We start from the raw sequence: 15,380 nt of genomic DNA on the forward strand, positions 1-15,380 counted from the left end.
ATACGGGCGCCACACTGCAGGCACTGGAGTTTCAATCAGTTGCGGATAGGCTGGAAATCCCTGGTGAACTGTATAATTCAGTACAGAGGCAGATGCTGCTCTCCAATTTTAATAGTGAGAATTGATTTCTTAAAATAGCTGGATTAGATTTAAATTAATTCAGACCCATTAACACAAATGGGGCTGAGCATCTTCAGCAGATCCTGCTAACTCTTGATCAGAATACAATGGAAACATCCATAGAATTGCACAGCAGTGTAAGCAGCCAATCAGCCCAGTCTCCCTTTACTGGATCTTCAAGGGAGTGATCAAATTATTCCCAGTCCGTTGTTCTTTCACCAAATCCTTACAAGCTTTCCATTTTTGACAAATATCCAGCTCTCTCATGAAACTACTTCTTAATCTGCTTATTCCCATTTTGAACTCAATTCATTTGTCAGATTGTAACAGCTCACTGCACAAAACACAATTTGCCTCATCCCCTTAAGTTCTTTCACCAATTATCTTAAACCTGTATTTCTGGCTGTTGACATTCTCCCAGTGAGAATGATTCGCATCACATTCCGAATGATACTGAACACTTCTATGTAATCTTGCCTTAACTATCAATGTTTGGAGAATAGTCACATCTACCCTGATTTCTCCACAGTCCTTCATCAAGAATCATTTAGATCAATGTCTGGTGTTGACTTCAATTGTGGCTTTTGAGCTTGCTACACTCCCCTCTCATTATGGACTGGGGACTCCTCACGCTGCTTATCCTGGGAGACATGGCACCCAGAGGAACACTGAATGCCAGTCCTCTTGAGGCTAACCAGCCCGGAGAGGTGATAAATTGGGTCCTGTCAGAAGATTCAGGACAGGAAAGTGCAGGAAGCTGCAAGATTGATGCCCTTCACATATAGATTCAGAAAGCTGCTCAGGGGTTTTTCAGAGAGGGAGGGATAGTTGGATTGGGTGTGGGTGAGTGGGTACCTAATGAGGCTCAGACAACAGATATCCTGATTGCATGAGGCAAGGGCAATGAAAAATGGACCCAGAGATGTACAGGTTTCCCCAACACCATTCCCCATTGATGCTGCAGACTCTCACATTCATCTTATTGGCCAAATCACAGCTAAAGGTGTTTGGGACCAACATCTTTAACCTGAGATGTCTTTTAATTTTTTATCTAGTGACATCCAATGAAAGGAATTCTCTGAACACATACAGACTTAGCCAAACCACATGAAATCTACTAAACCTGTTGGAACTGATCACCTCACTTCAACATGGGCCATATGAAGCCTCACTCTTCCATTACCCGCACATTAACTTCAGTCTTCCAGTCCGTTCCTGGCACGCAGCCTCCAGTCTCACTATTACAGCACACTCAAACCTTGCACTTCTGTTTAGGGGACACAGCATCTGATGTCACACATCATCATCACCCCTTCTTATACCTTCAGTGGCACAAACATACAGTGCTGACAGATGTGAATTTTAAACAAATACCCTAATTGAACATGGGGAAAGGGGAAGAGTAATGGCAGGATAAAAAAAAAGCTTGGCTAAAATATCTTGAACAAGAGAGAATCTAATCACCTCCCTTTAATACTCTATAGCATCACCATTGCAGAATCCTCATCAAGAATACCCAGAGCAGAGATTTCAACTGTACCTGCCACATGGACACTGGGGCTACAGGCACAGGTCAGGGGTTGGAATTCTGTGCCGAGTAGCCCACTTTCTGACTACTCGAGTTCTGTGTACATTTACAAGGCACAAGTCAGGGGTGTGATGAAATATTCTCCACCTGTTCAGATGGGCCCAGCTCAAACAATAGTCTATAGGCCAATGTATCGCCGAGCTTGCTATAGTATTAATCACTTTGGTCTTTCTTTCGTGTGCTTGCGGTTGAGTCCTGTGCACTCAGATTGTCTCTTGCTGGTGGAATGGAACATTGAAGGAGAAATAGTACTCTAACTTAAGAACTGTATTGTGGGTTTGAGACCATGAGGCAGCAGGGGAAATTTACTCGAGATACAGATTTGCTGAAGTCTACACGTCAATTTTCAACTATGCTGGAACTGTGAGAAAATAAAGGGACCTCCTCATTAAAACCAGGAAAATGCCTTCTCTGTTCTAACATTAGAGGTTGATAAGGGAGTCAGAGTTAACACCTCAGACAATAACTTGCACTTGTTCAAACATGGCTTAGGTGGGGCCAGAGAAGGCGAGAAGGAACGTTTGACAAAGCAGTGATGCAATTCAGAAAGAATTAAATTGGCCAAAACCTGGTATTGGAGATAATGACAACTGCAGATGCTGGAAAGTCAGAGTGGATAAAGTGGGGAGCTGGATAAAGCACAGCAGGTCAGGCAGCATCAGAGGAGAGGGAGAGTCAACGTTTCAAGTCAAGACCCTTCATCAGCGCTGGGGAGAGGGGAAGGGCCCTACATGTGGCGCAGCCACAGATAAAAAGAAGATGTAAAGGAATCTTTTGAAAAAGGATTTATTGCTGCAATGAATAGAGAGGCTTGCTCAAATGCTCTGAAGATGGTCCTGGAGACCACGGAATGTGTAAACAATCAGTCATTATGAATATGTAAAACTTGTAGTTTAACAAATGTGTATCAGCTTTAGTTGAATAGCTTCCAAATTGCCATGTACCATTGATATCAAGGCTAGACCCTTTAAACTAGGAAGGGTTCTGTCCCGGTTAAGAAGCTCAATACCATCCAGTGAAAGCAGTCTAATTAATTGGCACTCCATCTCGAATACTCACTAAGTGGCAGTAGCATGTACCAACAACAAGAAGCACTGCAGCAATTTGCCATTACCCCTTCCGCAGTAAATACCAAGCCTACAACCTCGGTCATTCAGAAGGACAAGGGCATCAGGCACATGGGTATGGCACGTCTGTAAGTTCCCCTCCATGTTACGTCTCATTCTAAAATATATTGCAGTTCCTTCATAGTCACTGGGTTAAAACCTGGAAACTCCTTCATTAATAAGACCATGTCAGCATCTGCACCACAAAGACTACAGCAGTTCAAGAAAGCCACATCCACCACGGTCTCAAGGACAATTCAAGCTGAGCAATAAATGTTCTCCCTGTGACTAATGCCAACATCCTAGGAGCAAATAGAACAAAGGCTGCTTGAATTGTTGACATGTAGATGACTGACATGCAGCAGTCCAGTTAATATTTTATTTAATAACTTGCTGATTAAATTAAATAAAAACCACCGCAGTACAAAGGGATTAATATTTGTTCTTCATGATAAACAGCTAGACTGTAAGGAAGTGAAATATTTATAAATGCAATAAATATTTTACTCTTCTCTACAATCTTTGCCTCATAATCTGAAGTCAATATTGTTGAGGTCAACTGATTTTTGTGAAAGATCCCATCATAAATCCCACTGAGCTTGATAGGCGTAATGTACACACACTTGCACACAATCTGTGACAATTTGTAACATTGGCTGTTATTACACATATATCTGCATCAATAGCAAATCAACCCAGTCTGATGTTCTTCAGTCAGTCCTGCCCATGGCCTACCCATTCATATAATACAGCAAGCACAACAGAAGTTGGTACTTTCATATTAACAAGGCACAGGGAGGTAAAAAGTAAATATTGCAGTTGCCAGCGATATGAAATAAAAACAGAGAACCCTGGAGAAATACTGCAGGTCTGACAGAGCCCTCAGCGACGTCCGACCTATTTCCTACACCTTAGCCCTCACCCCTTCTCTTCCCTTCCACATCAAAGATCGGGTCCCCCTTGTCCTCACCTACCATCCCACCAGCATTCATATCCAGAGGATCATTAGTAGCCATTTCCACTGCCTCCAGTAGGATGCCACCACCAGAGACATATTCCCCTCCCCACCCTAGTCAGCCTTTGACAGGAACCATTCTCTCCAGGACACCTTGGTCAACTTCTCCTCCACTCCCAACGTCACCCGCAGACCCACGGTACTTTACCAAGCAAACGCAGAGAATGCAACAGTTACTTCCTCCCTCCTCACTACTCAAAGCCCCACGGACACCTTCCAGGTGAAGCAGTGCACCTCACTCAATCTGGTCTGACTGTATTCACTACTCATAATGTGGTTTCCTCTACACTGGGGAGGTGAAACACAGACTGGGTGACTGCTTTGCCGAAAATCTCCACTTCATCTCTAGAAATGACCCCGAGCTTCCAGTTGCCTGCTATTTCAACACATCGCCGTGTTCCCACACCAACATCTGTCTCAGGCCTGCTGCAGTGCTCTCATGAAGCTCAGTGAAAGCTTGAAGAACAGCACCTCATCTTCCACTTGGGTACTTTACAGGACTCACTGTTGAATTTAACAATTTCAGAATGTGAACACCCCCATCTATGTGTTCTCTTGCTCATGTCCATAGGTCTTTTTGTGTAATGGTTGCTCCCAGCACAGGTAACCAATATGCAACCATTTAGCCTTCTCATTAGCACCCTACCCAGCAATTTTCTCTCTTTTGGATCATCATCAGCAATATTGTTGCTTGTGCCAATTCCTTTTCTCTCTCTCTCTCTCTCTAGACACCATCTCACGTATTCTATTCATCAACAGAAATACCACCCTTTCCCAGTTATTTTTCAGTTTTAGCCTCCATTAACTCTGTTCCTCTGTCTTTCCATAGCTAATGAGTTTCTCCAGCCCTTACTGTTTTTATTGAATTTAGTCTTGAGTCCTGAAGGCAGTGAAGTGTCTAAGTGGAAAGTGAGGTGCAGTTTTTCCAGTTTGTAGTGAAGTTTGTTGGAGCACTGAACCAGGCCCAGAAGGGGACATGTTAACGTGGGAGTGAAATAGTTTATTGAAATGGCAAGTGACTGGTTTATTTGGAAGCACTAGCTTTTGAGTCTAGATTTGACTTCTCCAAATCATGACTGGAAGACCGAGATCATATTCGTGGACAGAACCAAGGTGTTCTCAAAGGTGGTCACCCAGTATGAAATTGCTCTTGCCAGTGAATGAGCAGTGAATACAGTAGACTAGATTGAAAGAACTACAAGTAAAACGCTGAATGCATTTTTTGAGTTCTTGGACAGTGAGGACAGAGGTCAAAGTATTACGTCTTCTATATGGAAAGGTACCACATGAGGAAGTGTAGGAGTAATGGAAGAGTGGACCATGGTACCATGGAGTGAAAGGTCCCCGAAGAATGTTGGCAGTGGAGGGAAGAGGAAGATGTGTTTGGAGGTGGTATCCGGCTGGAAGTGGTAGAGGATGATCTTTTGAATATTGAGACTGATAGGTTAGAAAGTGAGGACAATGAAACCCTATTGTTATTTGGGGAGGAGGGGATGTGATGAGGTCAGAAGTGCGGGAGATGGGTCAGACCCAGTTAATGGCCCTGTTGACTATGAGTGGCAGGAATATCTGGTTAAAGAAGAAAAAGGTCAGGTTGGAGGCACCCATGTTGAGGATGGCATCATCGGAACAGATGTGAAAAAAGACAGAGAAACTGGGAGGAAGAAACAAAAGATGTTACAAGCAGCAGGATGCAGGGGGAGGTATATTCGAGCCAACAATGGGAGTCGATAGATTTGTAGTGGATAGCAGTATACAACTTGTGTGTAAAAATGGAAGGGAAGGAAAGATTCTGAGGTGAAGGTGAGACAAGCATGGAAATTGAAAGCAAAACTGAAGAATTTTTCCAATTCCAGATGAGAGCAGGAAGTAGTGTCAATTTCACCATCAATGTATCAGGAAGAGTTGTGGATGGGGTCAAAGTACAGGGAAGGTTTGAAGTCTGAGGAATTTAAATTACACATGTTTAGCTATTTTCACAAAGACACTCTTGAAGCAAAAATAAGCAATTATTGCTCCCTAAAGCGTTGTGATTGCTAACGCAGAAAGAATATATTTCAGGTTGACCAGGGACCCTTGAATAAATACGCAAGTAACTATTCCAGCGACAAAATGGTGAAGAGATTGAATTTTGAAATGCCATCTGGTGGCTTGTCTCTGTTACCAAGCAGGTCAATAATGCAGCCAGCATCTGCGCAGAGATGACACAATGTTACACCCAGGCAAAAGGGAGTGCAAGACACCAGAGTGGAAGCCAATTGAGGATTAATAAGGCAGTCTTTTTTTTGTCATCGTTTTTGTAATTGACTTCTGTACTTTCTTGAACAGGTTCCGATTTTTATAAGGCGGTGCAACTGGGCGAAAACTATCACAAAAGATCACCAGAATAAGATGTTACTGACATATAATTTTCCTGGGTCACCCGCTTGCACTGTCATTGATAATCACAGGTATAGTACTGCAACAGAGATCACTTCAACGGCCAGGGTAGAACATTGTGGTTAATTAAAATGACAAATGTTCCTTATAATTTAGAGGAAAACAGGAACAAATGTTTTTTTTTACAGCATTTGGAAATGCTCAAGTAAGTCTTTTGATCATTTATAACGAGGTTGTAAGAGGAATCAAGAAAATCAAAAAGAATCAAAGTTATTTGCAGTCTTGAGTAGCAGAGCTCCCTTGTATGGTAACAAAAACTGCTGGAGGTCACAGCAGGTCTGGCACCATCCACACAGAGAGAGAGAGAGAGAGAGAGAGAGCAAGCTAATGTTTCGAATCTAGATCCCGGTTCATCAGTTATCTAGCCGCATAACATTAGCTTGCTCTCTCTTCATGGATGCTGCCCGATCTGCTGTCATCTCCAGCAATTTTTGTTTTCAGTACCGACTGCAGCATCTGCGGTAATTTGCTCCTTGCATTTACTGTGAACGCCAAAGTAGAACTGAGGCTCCATGATTCCAATGGGAGGGTCACATCTGGATTTTCCAATGGCCAGAAGCCATTATTCCAGCAGGGAGGGGAGTTGTGCATCGAGAGCCTGCAGAATCCCTGAGGAAGTAGACTCCACAGGAGTTCCCAGGAAATTGAAAATTCCAGTTGATAGTTGCCCCATGCTTGAACACCCTCCAAGAGACTCCACTTGAGTTGGAGAATTCCACTGTGGTTAAGTAAATAGTTATTCAGAAAATGTTAAACTATCAGAAGTCTTCAACTGAAACCCCAACTGACCATCCCTCCGCCCCAGGACTGCATCCATGGCCCTTTCTGCCCATCCCAAACCCTGACCCAATTACTGCATCTTTTTGTCGCCCAGGATCTAACACCCCAATCTATCCCTGAGACGTGATCACCCCATTTCTATCCACAGGAACTAACCCTCACCCTTCTGCGCTGAAGACACTAAACCACCACTTTAGCCCCAGGGCCCAACAGTCCCTGTTACTGGATCTGAAACCCCCCCCTTTACCTTTGGGAACTGACACTCCCTCAACTCCCACAGGCTAACTCCCCCACACCCATCCCCCTCACACAACACCCTCCCCTCTTCCCCCCAACAAGCCCCTCTACTGAACCTGACACCCTGCTCCAAGCCCTAGGATATAGCATCCCTTCCCGTATCACTAGACCCAATACCCTTCCGTCACCCCATCTCAAGCAGACCTACATCACCCATACCAACTTACCCGACACACTCTGTCATTTATCCCACCCCCACTTTCCACCTTGCACCCTGGCATGATGGCACACCACCCACCTGTCAGACTACCTGCTTAATATTCTACATACCTGGCACCCTATATACTTGGCACTTTACCCCTACCCACCTGACACTTTATCTATCTGGAACTCTACCCTCCCAGCATCCTAACCACACACTTACATTATGCACGTTTTCTTTCAGAGCAGGTATCAAAGTGGCTGTCTGTGACCCTTAGCTTAATAACCACTGAATATAACAACAGATCCCTGTAAAATAAAGGAGTGCTTCCCCAACTGTACTGAGCCATGAATGACCTGCCAGGCCACTGACACAGAATCCAAAGGAAAACTAACTTTCAAACAATGAAAGTGGTATTGTTAAGAAGGAAGTAAAAGATTTAGTTGGAGGCTAAGTGGGTGTGGTGGGCAGTGTTCGGAAAATCCTGTTGATGGCAAGATCTTGATCTTCTGTTCTGAAGATATCAAGAGGTGGAGTGTAGTTTTAGGTGCATAAATTAAATCCAAACTAGATTGCTCATTACTCATTAAATGTTAATTGGACATGACAATATGCAATTGAAAGAAAAAAAATGTGAAAAACAGGCTTAGGAGTGTAGAAAGACTTTGGCTGGCAGGTAACTACAATAACCTTGTGTTGGTTTGGGCACTGGGCTGTTTTGCAGCAACACCTTGACCTGCTCTTTTTCACAAAGAGATACTAGAGGAAAGTACTCAGGAGGTGGCAAGGCAGTGCATAAATACCAGATTCAGAATAGGATCAATATTGGGGGACCTTTTGCAGCTTGGGAACCTTTCACAATCATAATGGGGTGCCCGAAACCTAGTCCAGGGATTCTCACCATCGATTAGTGAACTGGTGCTGTGTGCACTGAATTCATCCCGCCTGCCTGTACTTGGCCCACATCCCCCTCCAAACATTTCCTATTCATGAATTCACCCAAATGTCTTTTAAATATTGTAACTGTACCCGCATCCATCACTTTCTCTGGCAGTTTATACCACACACGAACCACTCTCTGAGAAAAATGTTGCCCATTGTGTCCTTTTTCAATCTTTCTCCTCCCACCTTAAAAATATGCCCCCTGGCTTTGAACTCCCCCACCACAGGGAAATATGCCCCCTCATGATTTTATAAACCTCAATAAGGTCACCTCTCAACCTCTAGCGAAAAAAGTCACAGCCTGTCCAGTCTATTTCTGTATCTCAAATCTGTATTCCCAGCAGCATCCTGGTAAATCTTTCCTGAACTCTCTCCAGTTTAATAATATCCTTCTCATAAAAAGGGAGAACTGCACACTGTACTCCAGAACAAGCTTCACCAACATCCTGTACAACCTTAATACAACATCCCAATTCCTACCCTCAAAGGTCTGAGCAATAAAGGTAAGTATGCTGAACACCTTCTTAACAAACCTGTCTACCTGTGGTGCGAATTTCAAAGACTTTCATACCTCAACCTCTAGGGCTCTCTGCTCTACAACACTACCCAGGCCCCTACCATTAATTGTTTAAGTCCTGTGCTTGTCTGTGTTCCTCATAGTTTTCCAAATTAAACGCCATCTACCACTCCTCAGCCCATCGACCCAATTGATCAAGATTTTTTTGTAATTTTAGATAACCTTCTTCACTGTCTACTTTATCACCAATTTTGGTGTCATCTGCAAACTTACTAACCATGTCTCCGACATTCTCATCTAAATCATTGATATAAATGATAAACAAAAGTGGACCCAGTATGATATTAAGCTAATAAATGTGTTTTATATCAAAGCATTGTATTCATTTTGATCAAACGTTAAAGAAGCCAGTAGGTATTCTCAGCTTAACAATATGCAAACCTGATATCCTTTTCATTAAACTATTTGACTTTCTACAATCATATTAAGATTTTCCAACTGCGTGCTCCCATGTTTCTAACACTGGATATGAACACTCAACTCATATTGATGTCAGTCTACATTTCAGCGTATTGTCTTTTTCCCCTTTCTTGAATAGCAGGGGAATGTTTGCACTTTTCGCATCACAAGGATTGTTGTAGAATTTAGGCCTTACGTAACCTCAAAAGCAATGCATTCACCATTTCTGCAGTTTAGTGTGTAGCCTACCAGAGGATTTGTTATTCATTCTTCCAGTAATTTCTTCACTTATAAGGTTTGTTTTAAGTTCCTCATTTATTAAACTTGTGGTTGCCTCAGAATATCTCTTGCTCCCTCTTCAATCAATTTTAGCTCTGATGACATTTAGAACCTCCCACTCTCTTTACAATGTACAAGTTTGAAAGCTCTTGTAGTGTAGTGATAATGTCCCTATCTCTGGGTCAGGAGGCCTGGGTTCAACTCCCAACTACTCCAGGAGTGGGTATAAAATGTCTGAACAGGTGAATTCAAATTCTTGACAATGCACAATTTGTCAGTACTTTCACTACAAGATCTTTCCTTGTGATTATCCAACAGTCTCAACATTACATCTTTCTCCCAGTCGCTCTGACATGGTATATTCCTTACTTGGTTACAACCACAAATCTCTCAAAATATCCCCTGCAATGGATGTGCACCAAACCTCAAACTGCATCTTGAAAATCTTACAATGTGTTATTCAAATCCTACACCTACTTTTTGTCACATACTGTCAGCTCTATGCTCAGCAGACAGCACTCTGATCAGAATAGAACCTTTACTGAAGTTCCCCCAAGGATGGCTGTCTACTGAATACGTGGCCCCTGGCAGAGGACACATTACTATAGTAGATCAGGAAGGACATTTGGACACGATTGCATTTCAATCCAAACATCCCCTTTTTTCCATCAGAAAACAAAACCAACCTGCTTGCATTAACATGTACATTCTTCGTTACCCAAGCTTTCCAATGTACATATGAGATGGTGCTCGTGCATTAGCGGTTTGGAATTCTCATCAATCTCTGCATATGCATTGCACGCAAAGTCTTTCAATCATGGTCTAATGTTGTTATGTGGGTGTGTTCTGTTAGTGACTGTTCATCTCAGTTGTACTTATTCCTAGGGAGTGTCATTCCCATGTCTTCAGTTGTTGCCATGGCAATTGGTATTGTTTTGGTCCAGTTGTTGGGTTGATCTGTGATGGTTGATCTGTGAACTGTTCAGGTGGTAAGAACATATCTTCCTGATCAACTTTTCCAGTTGCACATATGCACAGTGCTTGTAACAGTCTATTAGGTTGTTCATTTCCACCATATATGACTGAGGTGACAACTGCTCTGTGCAGGTCCACGTTGCCACTTGGGTCGACTCTTGTTGAGAGTGTTGAAAGGTTTGTACCTCAACTGGCTCTCCAAAACTCAACTCTGGCAATGGTTTATCAGTCTTACTGAAATGAAATTTGGCTTCATCGTTCCACCTTGATTTGACCATTGATGCTCATTATCACGTCTGGCTGCAGTAACGTCTTGCTGTTGGAAGAACAGTTTCTGCGTGGTGTGACATTAGTCATTGTACTGGTCTAATCTCCATGCCTCCAGTAGATTTGCTTCCCATCTCAAGGACTGCCTTGTATTCATTGTGTACAACGTGCCATCTTGGGCTGTCAGTTCATCTCTGTGTGCCCAAAATGCTCTTACGGCAATGACACTTTCAGGCACCCTTTCATTACTATGCCTTGCAACATTTGAATAGCTCCCACCTTTTCTGGATTTGGGTGAAATTTTCTTTCTGTCAGCACATAGCCTATGTACTTGACTTGAGGATCTTTAACTGTAACTGTACAGCTTCAGGTTCCTCTGGTAAGCTCTGCTAGCACTCATACTAGAGTTTGATCATGATCAGCAATAGCTTCTTTCATTGTGTCTTTGAATCCATAGTGGATCATCTAGTGTAACTTCCACTCCAAAAAGGTCACTAGATGCTGTGTACAGGCCTCTGGAGCCTGAAGATGCAAAACAACATGCACAACTAAGTATATCTGCCAAACACTGTCCAGAACGTCTTTTAAAACCTACTGTTACACTTACCAGTCACAATCTTCATACTGAGGGTAGTAAAGATGTAACCTTTGCATGTTCCTTAGATAATTGGTGTTGTGGAGTCCTTTGCATTGATGCATACTCCCAGCTTTTCAGCTTGTTTCCTTGTGCCATGTTCCCAATCCAGTCTGGAGCAGCTGTCACTGGCTTGATTTCTTCCTTCTTTTCTAGCGCTTCTATTTTGTCTTTCAGGCTGGCCTGGGGGACAGTTGGAACTTTCCTCACAAAATGCTCAATTGGAGTGAAACTTTCATCCACTTTGAGAGGATATTCTCCAGGAAGACATACCAGACCTAGAAATACATTGCAGTGCTTCTCTTGAATGCATTCTATGTTCAGTCGCTCACTGACATCTTACTCATCTCTTTTGACATGTTGAGGGTTATCTATCCAAGCTTTAGACTTGCTCCAGCTGAGATGTGCAGCTTTTTGCTTGCAGTACGTGATCTGGAAATCCTGATCTTCATTCAGGTTGTTATAATAAACTTCCAAGGTAAATTATTCTCTCAGCACAAGTACTAAAATCTTAACCTCACTTCAGAGGACTTCATTTTTGGACCACCATGTTGAGTCATTCTTCTCAGGTCTATGAAGGTCATGATTTCCCATGATGCACTACTGTCCATCTGACATACCAACATAGGAATAAAAGTAGGCCATTCAATCCTTCAAACCAGCTCCCATGTTCAATAAGATCAGGGCTGATCTGATTTTAACCTCAACTCTGTATTCCTGCGTTCCCCCACAACCTTTCATATTCTTGATTACCAAGGAGCTATTTATCTCTGCCTTGAAAATATTGGAAGATTTCACATCCACTGCCTTTTGAGGAAGGGAATTTCAAAGACTCACAACCCTCTGTGAGAAAAATTGTTTCTCCATCTCTTTCTTAAATGGGAAACCCATTATTTTTAGGCTATGACCCCCAGTTCTAGATTCTCCCAGAAGAGGAAACATCCTTTCAACACCCATCCAGTCAAGTTTGCTCAAGAACTTACATGTTTCAATTAAGACACCTCTGATTCTTCTAAACTCTGGAGGATACAGGCCTGTCCAAGCTTTCCTCATATGGCATTCCACCCATTCCAGGTATTAGTCTTTTAAGCCTTCACTCAACTGGTTCCAACGCATTAACATCATTTCCTAAGTACAGTGACTAGGACTGAGACATTTTACGTTTGCTGGCATCGTTGCCAGAATCACTTAACATATCTCACCAATTGTCATAACTGAGCCAACCTGGTATATGGTGTAGTATGACTCATCAGACTCTTCAGCCTCTCCAGTGGACATCTTTATTTGCTAGGCGTGCACTTGTGTACAAAATTATTCACCTTCAGCCAGTAAGAACACTGCTATCCCCACACTGCACATTCCTCCTTCTCCTTTGCATGTGTCTTCTACAATAATTGCATCCTGCCCTTTGTCTGGGATTAAGTCAGAAGTTATACGACACCAGGTTATAGTCCAACAGGTTTCACCTGATGAAGCAGCAACGCTCGAAAAGTTTGTGATTTCAAATAAACCTGTTGGACTATAGCCTGATGTCTTGTGACCACTGACTTTGTCCACCCCAGTCCAACACCGGCAGTTCCACATTTTGTCTGGGACTGTACTGCCCTGTGTGCCGTAAGTATATATGTAGCAAAATGCAAGCCCAATCTGTACTTGAATATGCCGCTGCTGTTCATTCACAAACTTGTCATGTTTCCACAGGTGAACTGTTTTCCTGAGAGTGAGTTTCTCCTCTCTCTTTGATATGCTCTCACTGAAAGATCTCTTGCTCCATCTTTAAATAGGTTGTTTTTTTTTAGTTGCACAAATTTACCTTCTGTGATCTGAATTAATGAGATGACATATTGATCGACTGACCCTTTTTTATCTTGGGCCCTAATACTGAGCCCGCACTAATCATACATGATGTTCACTTGTGGTTCAAAGCATCCTTCAAGGTTTTCAAAACTTCTGAAACCAACTTTTTTTCTGTTCTTTGGAGTAATTCTGAATGGAATACATTTTGAAATAGTCTGTTCCTGACAATGATAAGAATATAGTGATAAATAGCAGCTCTGGCTTGTTAAACAGATCTGTTAGAGTTTCATATTTTGCCATTGTGCCAGTTTTATTTCATATTTTGTTTCATTTCAACCAGATGTATGAAGGGAAAAGCTGCAGCCATTTTGTTCTTTCTCTGGGTTGCAGTAGCGATCTGTTTCTTTGTTCATTTTCATTTTATTTCAGTTGTTTGTAGCGGCTTTCATAGCTCTGAATAGTCTTCTGTGTGTGCCTCTCTGTCTCTGTCTCTCTCACTATCTGCAGCTATGTTTCTAGTCTCAGCTTCACCTCTGATACCATGTTCTCTGCTCAGTCAATAGCAGTGTGGTCAGAATTTACTCTTTATTAAAGTGCCCCTAAGATGGCTGCCTGGAGTTAATATGCTGCATGGTACAGGTCACATGACTATGGCAGACCAGAACAGACATATGGACAAAATTGTATTCCAATCCAAGCTCTGTCTATACGCAAGATGATGACAGTGGGTAGACAATAGTCTAGACCTGTACACTGACTTAGTGGGGACAAGCAACTTGTTCTCCAGAAGACATATTACCGTTTTTCACTCCACAACAACATGGAAAAGTCAGGAAAGGAGGGGAAATAGTCAAACAGAATGAGTTTGAATATCCAAAAGATTACAAAATTTAAAGGACAGTTTTATGAAACAAACAAATTTTAATGGGAAATACTTATGAATTTATATTTTGAAATTGTTCCGTTATAACATGTCATAAAATGAACAACAATTATTAGTTTACTCTTGCAATTTACATTCCCAACTTTCAAAGCACCTTTATAGATATGGCATTATTCACATCCAAATTTCAGCCACAATAATCTAAGGCACACCCATTAATGCACATTAAAAGGACCAAGGATCGAAGATACACTCCACCATTAAAGGACCTAATCTTATTCTGAACATACACAGCCTTGCAAACTAACTTGTGGACATTGATCACATTTTTTTCTATCAGAAGCTTCAATTCTGCTCTTAACAAATCATAGAACGTAGACCAGTACAGCACAGTCCAGGCCCTTCAGCCCTCGATGTTGTGCCAACCTCTTATCCTACTCTAAGATCAAGCTAACCTACATACCCTTCATTTTATTATCATCCATGTGCCTATCCAAGAGTCACTTATATGTCCCTAATGTATCTGACTCTACCTCCACCACTGGCAGTGAATTCCATGCACCCACCACTCTCTGTGTAAAGAATCCACCCCTGACATCTCTGCGAAATCTTCCTCCAATCACCTTAAACTTATGTCCCCTCGTGATTGTCATTTCTGCCTTGGGAAAAAGTCTCTGGCTATCCATTCTATCTATGCTGCTCATCATCTTGTACACCTCTATCAAGTCACCTCTCATCCTTCTTCGCTCCAATGGGAAAAACCCTAGCTCCCTCAACCTTTCTTCATAAGACATGCCCTCCTGTCCAGGCTGCATCGTGGTAAATCTCCTCTGCACCCTCTCTAAAGCTTCCATATCCTTCCTATAATGAGGTGACCAGAACTGAACACAATATTCCAAGTGTGGTCTAAGCAGGGCTCTATACAGCTGCAACATAACCTCGTGGCTCTTAAACTCAATCTCCCTGCTAATGAAAGCCTACACACCATACATATTCTTAACAACTCTATCAACTTGGGTGGCAACTTTGAGGGATTTATGGATGTGAACCCCACGATCCCTCTGTTCCTCCACACTGCCAAGAATCCTGTCTTTAACCTTGTATTCTGCATTCCAGTTCGAACATCCAAAACAAATCATT

At 42.3% G+C, this 15,380-nt stretch overlaps 1 protein-coding gene across 4 annotated transcripts in view; it reads right to left on the bottom strand.

The window, feature by feature from the left end:
- LOC122563736 (ephrin type-A receptor 7-like) overlaps window positions 1–15,380 on the bottom strand; it is a 593,437-nt gene that overhangs the window by 279,103 nt on the left and 298,954 nt on the right. The gene's annotated exons all lie outside the window — the stretch shown is intronic.

The sequence above is a fragment of the Chiloscyllium plagiosum genome, chromosome 27, assembly GCF_004010195.1.
Source record: "Chiloscyllium plagiosum isolate BGI_BamShark_2017 chromosome 27, ASM401019v2, whole genome shotgun sequence".
Taxonomy (NCBI): domain Eukaryota; kingdom Metazoa; phylum Chordata; class Chondrichthyes; order Orectolobiformes; family Hemiscylliidae; genus Chiloscyllium; species Chiloscyllium plagiosum.